Source organism: Schistocerca americana, chromosome 7, assembly GCF_021461395.2.
Source record: "Schistocerca americana isolate TAMUIC-IGC-003095 chromosome 7, iqSchAmer2.1, whole genome shotgun sequence".
Classification (NCBI taxonomy): domain Eukaryota; kingdom Metazoa; phylum Arthropoda; class Insecta; order Orthoptera; family Acrididae; genus Schistocerca; species Schistocerca americana.
In genome coordinates, this window is record NC_060125.1 from 109381325 (window position 1) to 109398284 (window position 16960).

General features: G+C 47.7%; 1 pseudogene; it reads right to left on the reverse strand.

Annotated features, from left to right (window-relative positions):
• Positions 1–1796: 1796 nt before the first annotated feature.
• On the reverse strand, positions 1797–1914 carry LOC124623228 (annotated as a pseudogene).
• Positions 1915–16960: the final 15046 nt, after the last annotated feature.

Consider the following 16960-nt stretch of genomic DNA (forward strand, 5'->3'; position numbering starts at 1 on the left):
AGCGTCGTCTCACGCGGTCTGCACGTCCAGCACGAACGCTGGTCCAACTGAGGCGCCAGGTGGAAATGGCATGGCAAGCCGTTCCACAGGACTACATCCAGCATCTCTACGATCGTCTCCATGGGAGAATAGCAGCCTGCATTGCTGCGAAAGGTGGATATACACTGTACTAGTGCCGACATTGTGCATGCTCTGTTGCCTGTGTCTATGTGCCTGTGGTTCTGTCAGTGTGATCATGTGATGTATCTGACCCCAGGAATGTGTCAATAAAGTTTCCCCTTCCTGGGACAATGAATTCACGGTGTTCTTATTTCAATTTCCAGGAGTGTAATTAACACGAAAGATACAGTCCTTCAGCCTCAGTTTTTCGGCCTTTGTAAAGCCCAAATAGTGGCATAATACCCTATTACAATATTATTTTTGGGCAGTTCCACAAAATACAATCAATAGGAGAATACTGCTGATTTTTAGTAGTATTTAACCAGTCATCGCCTTCTGGAAAGAGAGCGAACAGTGGCCGGACTAAATTTTCTTTTATTTGTCTATTTAATTTAATATTTTGATTCTAAGTATCATGAACTTGCGTGAGTCAAAATTTTTCAGTCTTCTATTTCTGCGTATTGCAGAGGAAATAACAGGAGTAAAAACCGAAAATTTCATAAACCGGTTATTTTGAGCGGTTTTAACAGGCTAGCCACACTAGCGTGGGATAAAAACGATATAACTGAGAACCGGTTGTTTCAACGATCACCGCCATCCCTACAGGAAAGCCAGAAGAGTAAAAAGGCGTGCCTCACACCAGTTTGAACCATTCAAATTCGTGTTAAAGCTGTTAGGGTCGAATTCACAGTTTGTCTCGTATATCGAAGAAGCAATGAAAGGAGTAAAAGCAAATTTTCAGAAAAAAAGTAAAGTGCAAGCGGAACAGATACCAATGATAAATTTCACAACGCATTTCCGGCTACAAGTATGGAAGAGCTACATAGTTATGGAAATATGGAAGAGCTAGAGGATGCGATGCAAATCGAGCGATAATCCGGCGAGGTCAGCTTGTTCTCGATCCGCCTACTCTACTGAAGATTTAGGATCGCGGAGGAGATTAGGAGTAGTCACGAGTTAGTATCGGGTAATGTTTCTCTTTAGGTCAGGCTGGAAGAGAGAATCGTGGTGACGATGTTTGCAGAAGAAATCTCACAGATGAAGTCATTTGCGAAACGAGGATACCGATTAGCTTTCTTCTAGGGATATAAGTGGGGCACCAGATACGTGCTCACAGGTCACACAGTTCCCGTTAACTACGGGCCGGTGGTTTGAGGACCCGAGGCTGGCGCGCGGTAGCGTCCTAAAATTGAGGTCCGTCGCCTTCAGACCAGACAAATTTGTCAGCCAAAACATCAACGTGACTGCACTATCAAGCTCTTCAAACAATTATAGCATGATTTTGGCCTTGTGACACTTAACAATTATCCTATCGGTCGATGCCATAACTGCTGGGTGAGGTTTTGAACATGAAGGGATGCAGGTGGTCCACAATAATGTTCACGTAGTCCACTGCTGTGCTGGAGCCTTCGATTACTCCCAGATACTCCGTGCAAGCACTCCGTCTTCAGGCCACGAGTGGCCTACCGGGACCATCGAACCGCCGTGTCATCCTCAGTGGAGGATGCGGATAGGAGGGGCGTGGGGTCAGCACACCGCTCTCCCGGTCGTTATGATGGTATTCTTGACCGAAGACGCTACTGTTCGGTCGAGTAGCTCCTCAATTGGCATCACGTGGCTGAGTGCACCCCGAAAAATGGCAACAGCACATGGCGGCCTGGATGGTCACCCATCCAAGTACCGACCACGCCCGACAGCGCTTAGCTTCGGTGATCTCACGGGAACCGGTGTATCCACTGCGGCAAGGCAGTTGCCCACTCCGCGCAAGCGCAGCTGAATATTCCCACAGCATAATACAGTCCTCACCCGCCTGGGTCCGTGCCACGGCGCATGTTTCGAGAAGCGTTTTGCCTGGACGACTTCGTATCCGAGCAAGATCATTGCTCTGGTGTGACAAGAAACGTGACTCATGCGGCTAGGCGACACGCTTACACTGATCAGCTTTCCAATCTCGATGATCCTGTGTCAACTACAACCGTAATGGACTATTTCGTTGGGACAACAAGGGAAGAACGATTTGCTGTTCAACAAAGTGCAGTGTGCCCCGAAACGATCGTGCCCGCACCAGCATTGTACTGAGTCGTCACATATGCCCCAGGCCGTGGCCTGCCGTGCTTCACAGAAAAAGCAAGCCTCCGTTCCCCACTTTCTGTGGTAAGGCGTCACATACAACACCTTGTTGCCCACTAGTCGTTTCACAATAATCTCCCCTTTGCCAAAGTTGCTTGGATTTCCCAATTCGCGTATAGTTTCGTCGCTAGAATGATTCCCCACCCGTCTCTGCTCCGCTTATGCAGGATCTTAGAAAAAGAGTTCCATATCTTGGGAGGTGGTTGTATGGACCAGACAAGTCGGAAATGTCCAGTAAACAGGGCTCTAAAATGCATACCTTAAGAGCACTTATTCAGAAGATAAGATGTGTTCTACAGTCGCGAAGATGAGCAAGTGTTTATAACTCTCAGGGTATGTATTTTAGATCCCATGTTTACTGGACTTTATGTTTTGGTCCCTACTATGATCTCTCAAAATATGTAAGGCAAAGAGCTTGCGGTCGAAGGGATTCAGAGCAACGAAGATGAAGAGGTGTTCATCACTCTCAACGTATACACTTTAAGGCCCAAGTTTACAGGACTTTTTTTCTTGTTTTAGTCCATACTTCTAGTTTAGCGTACAGGAGTATGTCTTATTCCAGGTTTCAAACTAAGGCTCTGCATCGTGTCCTGCTCTCAGCATCTTCCTTCAACTATTCGTATATTCGTCCTTATATAACGTTGTCCATCATTCCAATTCTCTGCTTATCTCGTCGTCTCATTACTACCACTTTTCTTCTAAAATCCACTGTTGCTGACAGTTTCTACACAGCACATCATAGTCAAAATTTTTTTTTGCTTTTTCTGATCACTTCCAATAATATTCTTTTTATCCATGTTTTCTTCATTAATTCTTTAGTTTTAAGTCTTCAGTCCACTTCACCTTAAGCATTGTTCTCCATAGCCACATTTGAAAACTTTCTCAACATATTTATTCTCTCCTAGTTACAGTCCATGATTCAATGCTGTATGACACTACTCTCCACACACAACATTTTGCACAGCTCTTCCTCAGATCCATTCGACCTTTTTTACGTGTTAGTAACTTCTTCACGTATCCAAATAGTCTCTTGGACATACATCGGCAGGGAGCGTATAATATGCAGTCGTGAAGCAATTTCTTTGTCTCATCATTAGTGTGAGGGTGTAGGGACTATAGTGAAGCGGCAGTGGTGCATCAGTAAAAGGCTACTAGCGATCTGAATGTGGTATTAGTCTCTTCGAGATACGTCAGTAAGCAGCCTGCAGTAAGCAATGGCGAAGCAATTTCTGAGTCTCATCGTGTGTGTGGGGGTGCGGAGGCTACAGTAAAGTGGCAGTTGTGCATGAGTTACAAAGTACTGGATACCTGAGGGTGGTATTAGTCTCTTGGAGGTTAAATGTGATTTGAGACTTTCTCGGCGTATTCCATTCGTGAAATCTTCTCGGGTGATCAGCCGAGTAAAGGCGTCGTCTTCTCGCAACGTTTCGAAGGGTTTCGTACCCATCATCTTCAAGCGACTAGAATCCTTGGGGGCCGTATTAGTCTCTTGGAGATACGTCAACAGGTATCTCGAAGTATGCAAACCACGATTCAATTTCTGTGTCGCATCGTCAGTATGAGAGTGCGAGGTCTACAGTAAAGTGGCAGCGTTACGTCAGTTACAAGTTACTAAAGACCTGAGGGCGGTAAAGTTCTCTTGGTTATCCGTCGGAGTGGAGCGCGTAGTATGCCATCATGAAGCAATTTCTGTATTGCATCATCATCTTCGCTTGAAGATGATGGGTACGAAACCCTTCGAAACGTTGCGAGAAGACGACGCCTTTACTCGGCTGATCACCCGAGAAGATTTCACTCTTGGAGGTTGGTCGGCACGGAGCTTGTAATATGCAATCGTGAAGCAATTTCTGCATCACATCATCAGTATGAGGGTGTGTGGACTACAGTAAAGTGGCAGCGCTGCGTATGTTACAAGCTACTAAAGTCTTGATGGTGGTATTTGTCTCTTGGAGACACTTTGGCAGGGAGTATTTAGTATGCAACTGCGAAACAATTACTGTGTTGCATCATGGAAAGACTTGCACCCGGCGAGCGGTCTACCCGACGGGAGGCCTTAGTCTCACGACATCAGTGTAAAGGTGTGGGGACTACGGTAAAGTGGCCGCAGTGCATCAGTTACAAGCTACAATAGACCTGAGGGTGGTATTAGTATCTTGGAGCTACGACAGAAGGGAGCCTGTAGTACGAAGTCACGAAGCGCTTTCTATGTCTCATTGTCAGTGTGAGAGTCTGTGGGCTACACCATCAGTAAGTCTATTGGTGATAATTCGGCAGGGAGCCTGTAGTATGCAAATGCAATGTAATATCTGTGTCGCATTGTCAGTGTGAGGGTGTGAGTACTACGGTAAAGTGGCAGCGGTGCATGAATAACAAGCGACTAGAATCCTTGGGGGCCGTATTAGTCTCTTGGAGATACGTCAACAGGTATCTCGAAGTATGCAAACCACGATTCAATTTCTGTGTCGCATCGTCAGTATCAGAGTGCGAGGTCTACAGTAAAGTGGCAGCGTTACGTCAGTTACAAGTTACTAAAGACCTGAGGGCGGTAAAGTTCTCTTGGTTATCCGTCGGAGTGGAGCGCGTAGTATGCCATCATGAAGCAATTTCTGTATTGCATCATCAGCATGACGGTGCGGGGACTACAGTAAAGTGGCAGCGGTGGATCAGTTAGAATCTACTAGAGACCTAAGGCTAGTGTTAGTCTCTTGGAAACACGTTTGCAGGGAGCTTGTAGTTCGCAATGTCGCATCGTCAGTATGAGAGTGCGGGGACTACAGTAAAGTAGCAGTGGTGCAAGCTAGTAGTCCCTAGGGCGGCAATAGTATCTTGGAGATACGTTGGCAGTGAGATTGTAGTATGAAATCGCGAAGCAATTTCTGTGTCGCATCTTCAGTGTGAGGGTGTGAGGAGTACACTAAAGTGGCGGCAGTACATCTGTTGCAAGCTACCAGAGACCGGGGATGGTACAAGTCTCTTGGAGATGCGTCGGCAGGGAGTCTGTAGTAAGAAATCACGATGCAATTTCTGTGTAGCATTGGCAGTACGAAGGTGCAGACACTACAGTAAAGTGGCGGCGGTGCATCAGTTAGAAGCTACTAGAGTCCTGAGGACGGCATTAGTCTCTTGGAAACACGTGGGCATCGAGCCACTATTATGCATTCACGAAGCAGTTTCTGTGTTGTATCATCAGTGTGCGCGTGCGAAACTACAATATTGTGGCAGTGGTGCATCAGTTACAAGCTACTGGAGACCTGAGTGTGTTATTAGTTTCTTGGAGATAATTCGGCAGCGAGTCTGTAATATGCAATCGTGAACCAATTTCTGTGTCGCATAATCACCATGAGGGTGTGGGAACAACACTAATGTGGTAGCGGTGCATCGGTTACAAGCTACTAGAGACCTGTGGGATGTATTAATCTCTTGAAGATACGGTGGCTGGAAGCCTGTAGTATGCAATCGCGATGGAGTTTCCCTGTCGCATCATCAGTGTGAGGGTGCGCGAACTACAGTAAAGTGGAAGCGACGTATTAGTTACAAGCTACAATAGACCTGAGGGTGGCAAAGGTCTCTTGGAGATCCGTCAAAATGGAAATTGTGGGATGATATCACAAAGGAACTTGTGACTCGCATCGTCAGTGTAAGAGTGCGGGGACTCCAGTAAAGTAGCAGCGGTTCATCAGTTGTAAGTAGGCTGTTTAGGTTTTTTTATTGGTAACGCCACCTCTGTATGAAAAATCACTGGCTGTGCTGTGTGCAGTCTGTGGGTAGTTTGCATTGTTGTCTGCCATTGTAGTGTTGGGCAGCGGGAGCTGGATGTGAACAGCGCGTAGCGTTGCGCAGTTGGAGGTGACCCGCCAGCAGTGGTGGATGTGGGGAGAGAGGTGGCGGAGATTTGTAATTTGTCATGAACTGCTATATTTATATATGATGATATCAAGGTAAATACATTGTTTGTTCTCTATTAATATCTTTCATTTGCTAACTATCCCTATCAGTAGTTAGTGCCTTCAGTAGTTTGAATCTTTTATTTAGCTGGCAGTAGTGGCGCTTGCTGTATTGCAGTAGCTTGAGTAGCGAAGATTTTTGTGAGGTAAGTGATTTGTGAAAGGTATAGTTTAATGTTAGTCAGGGCCATTCTTTTGTAGGGAATTTTGAAAGTCAGACTGCGTTGCGCTAACAAAATATTGTGTGTCAGTTTAAGCACAGTCATGTAAAAATTGTTCAAAAGGGGATGTTTCACAGTTTCAAGCTGCAGGAGTCCTGCGGTGGAATTAGTCTCTTGGAGATACGTCGGAAGGGAGCCTGTATTATGCTTTTGCAAAGCAATTTTTGTGTCGCATTGTCAGTATGACAGTGCGGGGACTACGGTAAAGTGGAGGCGTTACATCAATTACAAGCTACTAGACTCCTGAAGAAGGCATTAGTCTCTTGGAAATACATCAGCAGTGAGCCTGTAGTATGCACATTGTAAAGCAATTTTTTTGTCGCATCGTTGAAGTGAGCGTGCCGCGACCACAAAAAGTGGCAGTGGGCATCAGTAACAAGCTACTAGAGCCCTGAGGGCGATTTAGTCTCTTGGAGATACGTCGTATGGGAATCTGTAGTATGCAATTGTGAAGCAATTTCTGTGTCGCATCGCCAGTGTGAGGGTTCAGGGCCTACAGTAAAGTGGCAGCGGTGCGTCAGATACAAGACAACAGGGAACTGAGGGTGGTATTAGTCATTTAGAGATACGTTGCCACTGAGCATGTAGTATGGAATCGAGAAGCAATTTCCGTGTCTCATCGTGAGTGTGAGTGTGCAGGGACTATAGTGGAGTGGCAGCAGTGCATCAGGTACAAACTACTAGAGATCTGAGGGTGGTATTAGTCTCTTGGTAATACGTTGGCAGAGGGCCTGCGGTATTGTACCGTGAATCAATTTCTGTGGAGCATCGTCAGTGTGAGGGTGTGCGGACTACAATAAGGTGGCAGCGATGCGCCAGTTAAAGGCCACTAGAGACCTCAGGGTGGTATCAGCCTCCTGGAGATACGTCTGCTGGGGGCGGTAGTATGCAGTCACGAAGCAATTCGTGTATCGCATCGTCAGTATGTGGGTGCAGGGACAACAGTAAAATGTAGCAGTGCATCAGTTACATCCGCTAGAGATCTTAGGATGGTTTTAGTCTCTTGGAGATAATTCGGCAGGGAGTAACATCTATATCTACATCTACATCTACATTTATACTCCGCAAGCCACCCAACGGTGTGTGGCGGAGGGCACTTTACGTTCCACTGTCAGTACCTCCCTTTCCTGTTCCAGTCGCGTATGGTTCGCGGGAAGAACGACTGTCTGAAAGCCTCCGTGCGCGCTCTAATCTCTCTAATTTTACATTCGTGATCTCCTCAGGAGGTATAAGTAGGGGGAAGAAATATATTCGATACCTCATCCAGAAACGCACCCTCTCGAAACCTGGCGAACAAGCTACACCGCGATGCAGAGCGCCTCTCTTGCAGAGTCTGCCACTTGAGTTTGTTAAACATCTCCGTAACGCTATCACGGTTACCAAATAACCCTGTGATGAAACGCGCCGCTCTTCTTTGGATCTTCTCTATCTCCTCCGTCAACCCGATCTGGTACGGATCCCACACTGATGAGCAATACTCAAGTATAGGTCGAACGAGTGTTTTGTAAGCCACCTCCTTTGTTGATGGACTACATTTTCTAAGGACTCTCCCAATGAATCTCAACCTGGTACCCGCCTTACCAACAATTAATTTTATATGATCATTCCACTTCAAGTCGTTCCGCACGCATACTCCCAGATATTTTACAGAAGTAACTCCTACCAGTGTTTGTTCCGCTATCATATAATCATACAATAAAGGATCGTTCTTTCTATGTATTCGCAATACATTACATTTGTCTATGTTAAGGGTCAGTTGCCACTCCCTGCACCAAGTGCCTATCCGCTGCAGATCTTCCTGCATTTCGTTACAATTTTCTAATGCTGTAACTTCTCTGTATACTACAGCATCATCCGCGAAAAGCCGCGTGGGACTTCCGACACTATCTACTAGGTCATTTATATACACTCCTGGAAATTGAAATAAGAACACCGTGAATTCATTGTCCCAGGAAGGGGAAACTTTATTGACACATTCCTGGGGTCAGATACATCACATGATCACACTGACAGAACCACAGGCACATAGACACAGGCAACAGAGCATGCACAATGTCGGCACTAGTACAGTGTATATCCACCTTTCGCAGCAATGCAGGCTGCTATTCTCCCATGGAGACGATCGTAGAGATGCTGGATGTAGTCCTGTGGAACGGCTTGCCATGCCATTTCCACCTGGCGCCTCAGTTGGACCAGCGTTCGTGCTGGACGTGCAGACCGCGTGAGACGACGCTTCATCCAGTCGCAAACATGCTCAATGGGGGACAGATCCGGAGATCTTGCTGGCCAGGGTAGTTGACTTACACCTTCTAGAGCACGTTGGGTGGCACGGGATACATGCGGACGTGCATTGTCCTGTTGGAACAGCAAGTTCCCTTGCCGGTCTAGGAATGGTAGAACGATGGGTTCGATGACGGTTTGGATGTACCGTGCACTATTCAGTGTCCCCTCGACGATCACCAGTGGTGTACGGCCAGTGTAGGAGATCGCTCCCCACACCATGATGCCGGGTGTTGGCCCTGTGTGCCTCGGTCGTATGCAGTCCTGATTGTGGCGCTCACCTGCACGGCGCCAAACACGCAAACGACCATCATTGACACCAAGGCAGAAGCGACTCTCATCGCTGAAGACGACACGTCTCCATTCGTCCCTCCATTCACGCCTGTCGCGACACCACTGGAGGCGGGCTGCACGATGTTGGGGCGTGAGCGGAAGACGGCCTGACGGTGTGCGGGACCGTAGCCCAGCTTCATGGAGACGGTTGCGAATGGTCCACGGCGATACCCCAGGAGCAACAGTGTCCCTAATTTGCTGGGAAGTGGCGGTGCGGTCCCCTACAGCACTGCGTAGGATCCTACGGTCTTGGCGTGCATCCGTGCGTCGCTGCGGTCCGGTGCCAGGTCGACGGCCACGTGCACCTTCCGCCGACCACTGGCGACAACATCGATGTACTGTGAAGACCTCACGCCCCACGTGTTGAGCAATTCGGCGGTACGTCCACCCTGCCTCCCGCATGCCCACTATACGCCCTCACTCAAAGTCCGTCAACTGCACATACGGTTCACGTCCACGCTGTCGCGGCATGCTACCAGTGTTAAAGACTGCGATGGAGCTCCGTATGCCACGGCAAACTGGCTGACACTGGCGGCGGCGGTGCACAAATGCTGCGCAGCTAGCGCCATTCGACGGCCAACACCGCGGTTCCTGGTGTGTCCGCTGTGCCGTGCGTGTGATCATTGCTTGTACAGCCCTCTCGCAGTGTCCGGAGCAGGTATGGTGGGTCTGACACACCGGTGTCAATGTGTTCTTTTTTCCATTTCCAGGAGCGTATATTGTGAAAAGCAATGGTCCCATAACACTCCCCTGTGGCACGCCAGAGGTTACTTTAACGTCTGTAGACGTCTCTCCATTGATAACAACAAGCTGTGTAGTATGATGTTGACATTCAATTTCTGTGTCACATCGTCAGTGTAAGGATGTGCGTACTATGATAAACTGGCAGGGGTGTATGAAGTTTCAGGCTATTAGAGTCCTGAGGGTGGTATTAGCCTGTCGGATATCCGTCGGCAGAGAGCATGTAGTATGCTATCATGAAACAATTTGTCTCAGATTGTCAGTACGATGGTGCGGCGACTACAGTAAGGTGGCAGCGCTGCATCAGTTAAAGGCTACTAGAGACCTGTGTGTGGTACTAGTCTCTTGGTTGGTTAGTTTTGGGGAAAGAGACCAAACAGCGAGGTCATCGGTCTCATCGGATAGGGAAGGACAGGGAAGGAAGTCGGCCGTGCCCTTTCAGAGGAACCAACCCCCCATTGGCCTGGAGCGATTTAGGGAAATCACGGAAAACCTAAATCAGGATGGCCGGACACGGGATTGAACCGTCGTCCTCCCGAATGCGAGTCCAGTGTGCTAACCACTGCGCCACCTCGCTCGGTACTACTAGTCTCTTGAGATACGACGCAAAGAGTCTGTAGAATGCAATCGTGAAGCAACTTCTGTGTCGTGTCGCCAGTGTGAGGGTGCGGGGACTATGGTAAAGTGGCAGTATTGCTTCAGTTATAAGTTACTAGAGACCGGATGGTTGAATTAGTCTCTTGGGGATACGTTGTTAAGGAGTTTGTATTATGCAGTTACGGAGCAATTTCTGTCCCGCATTGTCAGTGCGAGGGTGCGGGGACTACAGTAAAGTAGCAGCGGTTCATCAGTTACAAGGTCCTAGAATCCTGCGGGTGAATTTAGTCTCTTGCAGATACTTCGGCAGGGAACCTGTATTATGCATTTGCAATGCAATTTTTGTGTGGCATCGTCAGTATGATGGTGTGGGGACTACAGTAAAGTGCCAGTTTCAAACTACAAGAGGCCTTAGGGGGTTTTAGTCTCTTGGAGATACGTCGCAAGGGTCCTGTGGTATGCTTTTGTGAAACAATTTTTGTGCTGCATCGTCAGTGTGAGGCTGCGGGGTGGTGAATCAGGTACTAGCTACTATAGACCTGAGGGTGGTTTTAATCTCTTGGAGGTAATTTGGCTGGGAGCCTGTAGTACGCAATCGCAAAGTAATTTCTGTATGGCATCGTCAGTGTGAGAGTGTGGGGACTACAGTAAAGTGGCAGCGGTGCATCATTTTTAGGGTACTAGAGTCCTGAGGCTGGTAATAGTCTCTTGGAGATACGTCAGAAGGGAGCCTGTAGTACGCAGTCCTGAGTGGCTATATAACTGTCTTGGAGATACGCTAGCAAAGGGCCTGTAGTATGAATCGCGAAAGAATTTCACTGTCGCATTGTTGGTGTGAGTGTGCACGGACTACAGTAAAGTGGCAGCTGTTCTCAGTTAAAGGCTACTGGAGACCTCAGAGTGGTATTAGTGTCGTGGAGATACATCGCCTGGGGCGCGTAGTATGCAGTAGCGAAGGAATTCTTGAATCGCACCGTGAGTGTGAGGGTGCGGGGACTACAGTAAAGTGGCAGCGGCAGATCAGTTACAACCTACTAGAGACTCGAGGGCGGTTTTAATCTCTTCGTGGTGATTTGACTGGGAGCCTGTTGTATGCAGTCGCGGTGCAATTTCTGTGTCGCATCGTCCATGTGAGGGTGCGGTGACTACAGTAATGTGGTAGTGGTACATCAGTGACAAGACTTGAGGGTGGAATTAGGGTCTTGCATATACGTTGGCAGCGAGGGTGTAGTATGCACTTGCGAAGCAATTTCTGTGTCACATCGTCTGTCTGAGAGTGCTGGGACTACAGTAAAGTGGCAGCGCTGCATGAGGTGCAAGATACTAGAGACCTGAGGCTGGTATTAGTCTCTTGGAGATACGTCAGAAGGGAGCCTGTAGTACGCAATGGCAGAGCAACTTCTGTGTTGCATCGTCAGTGTGAGGGTGTGGGGGCTATTATGGTGGAGTGGCAGTGGTGCATCAGTTACTAGCTACTAGAGTCCTGAGATCAGAATTAGTCTCTTGGAGATACAGTGGCATGGAGCCTGTAGTATGGAATCGAGAAGCAATTTCTGTGTCTCATCGTCAGTGTGAGGGTGCAGTGACCACAATAAAGTGGCAGTAATACATCAGTGACAAGTTACTACAGACGTCAGGGTTTAATTAGGGTTTTGGATATACGTTGGCAGCGAGTGTGTAGTGCAGTTTTGAAGCAATTTTTGTGTTGCATCGTCAGTCAGTGTGACGATGCGGGGACTGCAGTAAAGTGGCAACGGTGCATCAGTTATAAGCTATTAGAGACCTTAGGGCGTTTTAATCTCTCGGAGATAATTCGGCAAGGAGCATGTAGAGTATAATCGGTAAGCTATTTCTGTGTCACATCGTCTGTGTGGCAGTGTGGGGACTACAGTAAAGTGACAGCGATGCATCAGATACGAGCTACTTGTATCTTGATGGCAGTATTAACCTTTTGGAGATATGGCAGCAAAGAGCCTGTAGTAAGCAATCGCGAAGGAATATATGTGTTACATAAAAACTTTGAGGTTCGCCGATGACATTGTAATTCTGTCAGAGACAGCAAAGGACTTGGAAGAGCAGCTGAATGGAATGGACAGTGTCTTGAAAGGAGGATATAAGATAAACATCAACAAAAGCAAAACAAGGATAATGGAATGTAGTCTAATTAAGTCGGGTGATGCTGAGGGAATTAGATTAGGAAATGAGGCACTTAAAGTAGTAAAGGAGTTTTACTATTTGGGGAGCAAAATAACTGATGATGGTCGAAGTAGAGAGGATATAAAATGTAGGCTGGCAATGGCAAGGAAAGCGTTTCTGAAGAAGAGAAATTTGTTAACATCCAGTATTGATTTAAGTGTCAGGAAGTCATTTCTGAAAGTATTCGTATGGAGTGTAGCCATGTATGGAAGTGAAACATGGACGATAAATAGTTTGGACAAGAAGAGAATAGAAGCTTTCGAAATGTGGTGCTACAGAAGAATGCTGAAGATTAGATGGGTAGATCACATAACTAATGAGGAAGTATTGAATAGGATTGGGGAGAAGAGAAGTTTGTGGCACAACTTGACCAGAAGAAGGGATCGGTTGGTAGGACATGTTCTGAGGCATCAAGGGATCACCAATTTAGTATTGGAGGGTAGCGTGGAGGGTAAAAATCGTAGGGGGAGACCAAGAGATGAATACACTAAGCAGATTCAGAAGGATGTAGGTTGCAGTAGGTACTGGGAGATGAAAAAGCTTGGACAGGATAGAGTAGCATGGAGAGCTGCATCAAACCAGTCTCAGGACTGAGGACCACAACAACAACAACAAACATTGTCAGTGTGATGTTGTCGGGATTACAGTAAAGTGGCATCAGTGCATCAGTTTCACGATACTAGAGTCCTTAGGGCGGTAATGGTCTCTTGCAGATACGTCGGCAGGGAACTTGCAGTATTTTATTGCAAAGCAATTTCTGTGATGCCTAATGAGTGTTAGGGTGCGGGAACTACAGTAAAGAGTCAGCTGTGCATCAGATTCATGCTACTAGTATCTTGACTGCGGTATTAGTCTCTTGGAGGTACGCCGGCCGCGGTGGTCTAGCGGTTCTAGGCGCGCAGTCCGGAACCGCGCGACTGCTACGGTCGCAGGTTCGAATCCTGCCTCGGGCATGGATGTGTGTGATGTCCGTAGGCTAGATAGCTTTAAGTAGTTCTAAGTTCTAGGGGACTGATGACCACAGATGTTAAGTCCAATGGTGCTCAGAGCCATTTGACCCATTTTTCTTGGAGGTACGACAACAAAGTGCCAGTAGTATGCAATAGCGAAGGAATTTCACTGTCGCATTGTTAGTGTGAGGGTGCACGGACTACAGTAAAGTGGCAGCTGTTCATCAGTTAAAGGTTACTGGAGACCTCAGAGTGGTATTAGTATCCCGGAGTTACATTGGCTGGGGCGCGTAGTATGCAGCAGGGAAGGAATTCTTGTGTCGCATTGCAAACCAGCCGCTGTGACCGAGTGGTTCCTGGCACTGCAGCCCGGAACCGCGTGGCTTCTCCGGTCGCAGGTTCGAATCCTGCCTCGGGCATGGATGTGTGTGATGTCCTTAGGTTAGTTAGGTTTAAGTAGTTCTAAGTTCTAGGGGACTGATGACCACAGATGTTAAGTCCCACAGGGCTCAGAGCCATTTGACCCATTTTTCTTGGAGGTACGACAACAAAGTGCCAGTAGTATGCAATAGCGAAGGAATTTCACTGTCACATTGTTTATCAGTCAACTATTGTACCAGTAGCATTATATGGATGTGAAGCTATTACATTCAGGAAAAAAGATGAAGAAAAACTGTCGATATTTGAAAGAAAAATACTAAGAAAAATATTTGGACCAATCTTCGATGAAAATGTCATGGAGTGGAGGATAAGGAAAAATGAACAACTACGGGAGATGTAGAAACATAGTACCATTGTGGAAATGTTAAAGAAGAGTAGATTGAACTGGGCTGGTCATGTAGCAAGGATGCCGGAGAACAGACTACCCAAAATAGCATCCACTAAGAAATTAGAAGGAAAGAGAAGAAGAGGAAGACCTCGAATTAGGTGGATGGAGAATATCCGGGAAGGTGCAGCTAGGACGGGCATCAACTCTGATTGGACAACAATTCCCATGGATAGAAATAATTGGAAGAGGCTCGTAGAGCAGGTGTATGGTCGATAAGGCCTTAGCCACGTGTAAAGTAAAGTACATTGTTAGTGTGAGGGTGCACGGACTACAGTAAAGTGGCAGCTGTTCATCAGTTAAAGGTTACTGGAGACCTCAGAGTGGTATTAGTATCCTGGAGATACATTGGCTGGGGCGCGTAGTATGCAGCAGCGAAGGAATTCTCGTGTCGCATCGTAAACCGGCCGCTGTGACCGAGTGGTTCCTGGCGCTGCAGCCCGGAACCGCGTGGCTTCTCCGGTCGCAGGTTCGATTCCTGCCTCGGGCATGGATGTGTGTGATGTCCTTAGGTTAGTTAGGTTTAAGTAGTTCTAAGTTCTAGGGGACTGATGACCACAGATGTTAAGTCCCATAGTGCTCAGAGCCATTTGACCCATTTTTCTTGGAGGTACGACAACAAAGTGCCAGTAGTATGCAATAGCGAAGGAATTTCACTGTCGCATTGTTAGTGCGAGGGTGCACGGACTACAGTAAAGTGGCAGCTGTTCATCAGTTAAAGGTTACTGGAGACCTCAGAGTGGTATTAGTATCCTGGAGATACATTGGCTGGGGCGCGTAGTATGCAGCAGGGAAGGAATTCTTGTGTCGCATCGTAAACCGGCCGCTGTGACCGAGTGGTTCCTGGCGCTGCAGCCCGGAACCGCGTGGCTTCTCCGGTCGCAGGTTAGAATCCTGCCTCGGGCATGGATGTGTGTGATGTCCTTAGGTTAGATAGGTTTAAGTAGTACTAAGTTCTAGGTGACTGATGACCACAGATGTTAAGTCCCATAGTGCTCAGAGCCATTTGACCCATTTTTCTTGGAGGTACGACAACAAAGTGCTAGTAGTATGCAATAGCGAAGGAATTTCACTGTCGCATTGTTAGTGTGAAAGTGCACGGACTACAGTAAAGTGGTAGCTGTTCATTAGTTAAAGGTTACTGGAGACCTCAGAGTGGTATTAGTATCCTGGAGATACATTGGCTGGGGCGCGTAGTATGCAGCAGCGAAGGAATTCTTGTGTCGCATCGTAAACCGGCCGCTGTGACCGAGTGGTTCCTGGCGATGCAGCCCGGAACCGCGAGCTTTCTCTGGTCACAGGTTAGAATCTTGCCTCGGTCATGGATGTTCGTGATGTCCTTAGGTTAGTTAGGTTTAAGTAGTTCTAAGTTCGAGGGGACTGATGACCACAGATGTTAAGTCCCATAGTGCTCAGAGCCATTTGACCTATTTTTCTTGGAGGTACGAAAACAAAGTGCCAGTAGTATGCAATAGCGAAGGAATTTCACTGTCGCATTGTTAGTGTGAGGGTGCACGGACTACAGTTAAGTGGCAGCTGTTCATCAGTTAAAGGTTACTGGAGATCTCAGAGTGGTATTAGTATCCTGTAGATACATTGGCTGGGGCGCGTAGTATGCAGCAGCGAAGGAATTCTTGTGTCGCATCGTAAACCGGCCGCTGTGACCGAGTGGTTCCTGGCGCTGCAGCCTGGAACCGCGTGGCTTCTCCGGTCGCAGGTTCGAATCCTGCCTCGGGCATGGATGTGTGTGATGTCCTTAGGTTAGATAGGTTTAAGTAGTTCTAAGTTCTAGGGGCCTGATGACCACAGATGTTAAGTCCCATAGTGCTCAGAGCCATTTGACCCATTTTTCTTGGAGGTACGACAACAAAGTGCCAGTAGTATGCAATAGCGAAGGAATTTCACTGTCGCATTGTTAGTGTGAGGGTGCACGGACTACAGTAAAGTGGCAGCTGTTCATCAGTTAAAGGTTACTGGAGACCTCAGAGTGGTATTAGTATCCTGGAGATACATTGGCTGGGGCGCGTAGTATGCAGCAGGGAAGGAATTCTTGTGTCGCATCGTAAACCGGCCGCTGTGACCGAGTGGTTCCTGGCGCTGCAGCCCGGAACCGCGTGGCTCCTACGGTCGCAGGTTCGAATCCTGCCTCGGGCATGGATGTGTGTGATGTCCTTAGGTTAGATAGGTTTAAGTAGTTCTACGTTCTAGGGGACTGATGACCACAGACGTTAAGCCCCATAGTGCTCAGAGCCATTTGACCCATTTTTCTTGGAGGTACGAAAACAAAGTGCCAGTAGTATGCAATAGCGAAGGAATATCACTGTCGCATGTTTAGTGTGAGGGTGCACGGACTACAGTTAAGTGGCAGCTGTTCATCAGTTAAAGGTTACTGGAGACCTCAGAGTGGTATTAGTATCCTGGAGATACATTGGCTGGGGCGCGTAGTATGCAGCAGCGAAGGAATTCTTGTGTCGCATCGTAAACCGGCCGCTGTGACTGAGTGGTTCCTGGCGCTGCAGGCTGGAACCGCGTGGCTTCTCCGGTCGCAGGTTCGAATCCTGCCTCGGGCATGGATGTGTGTGA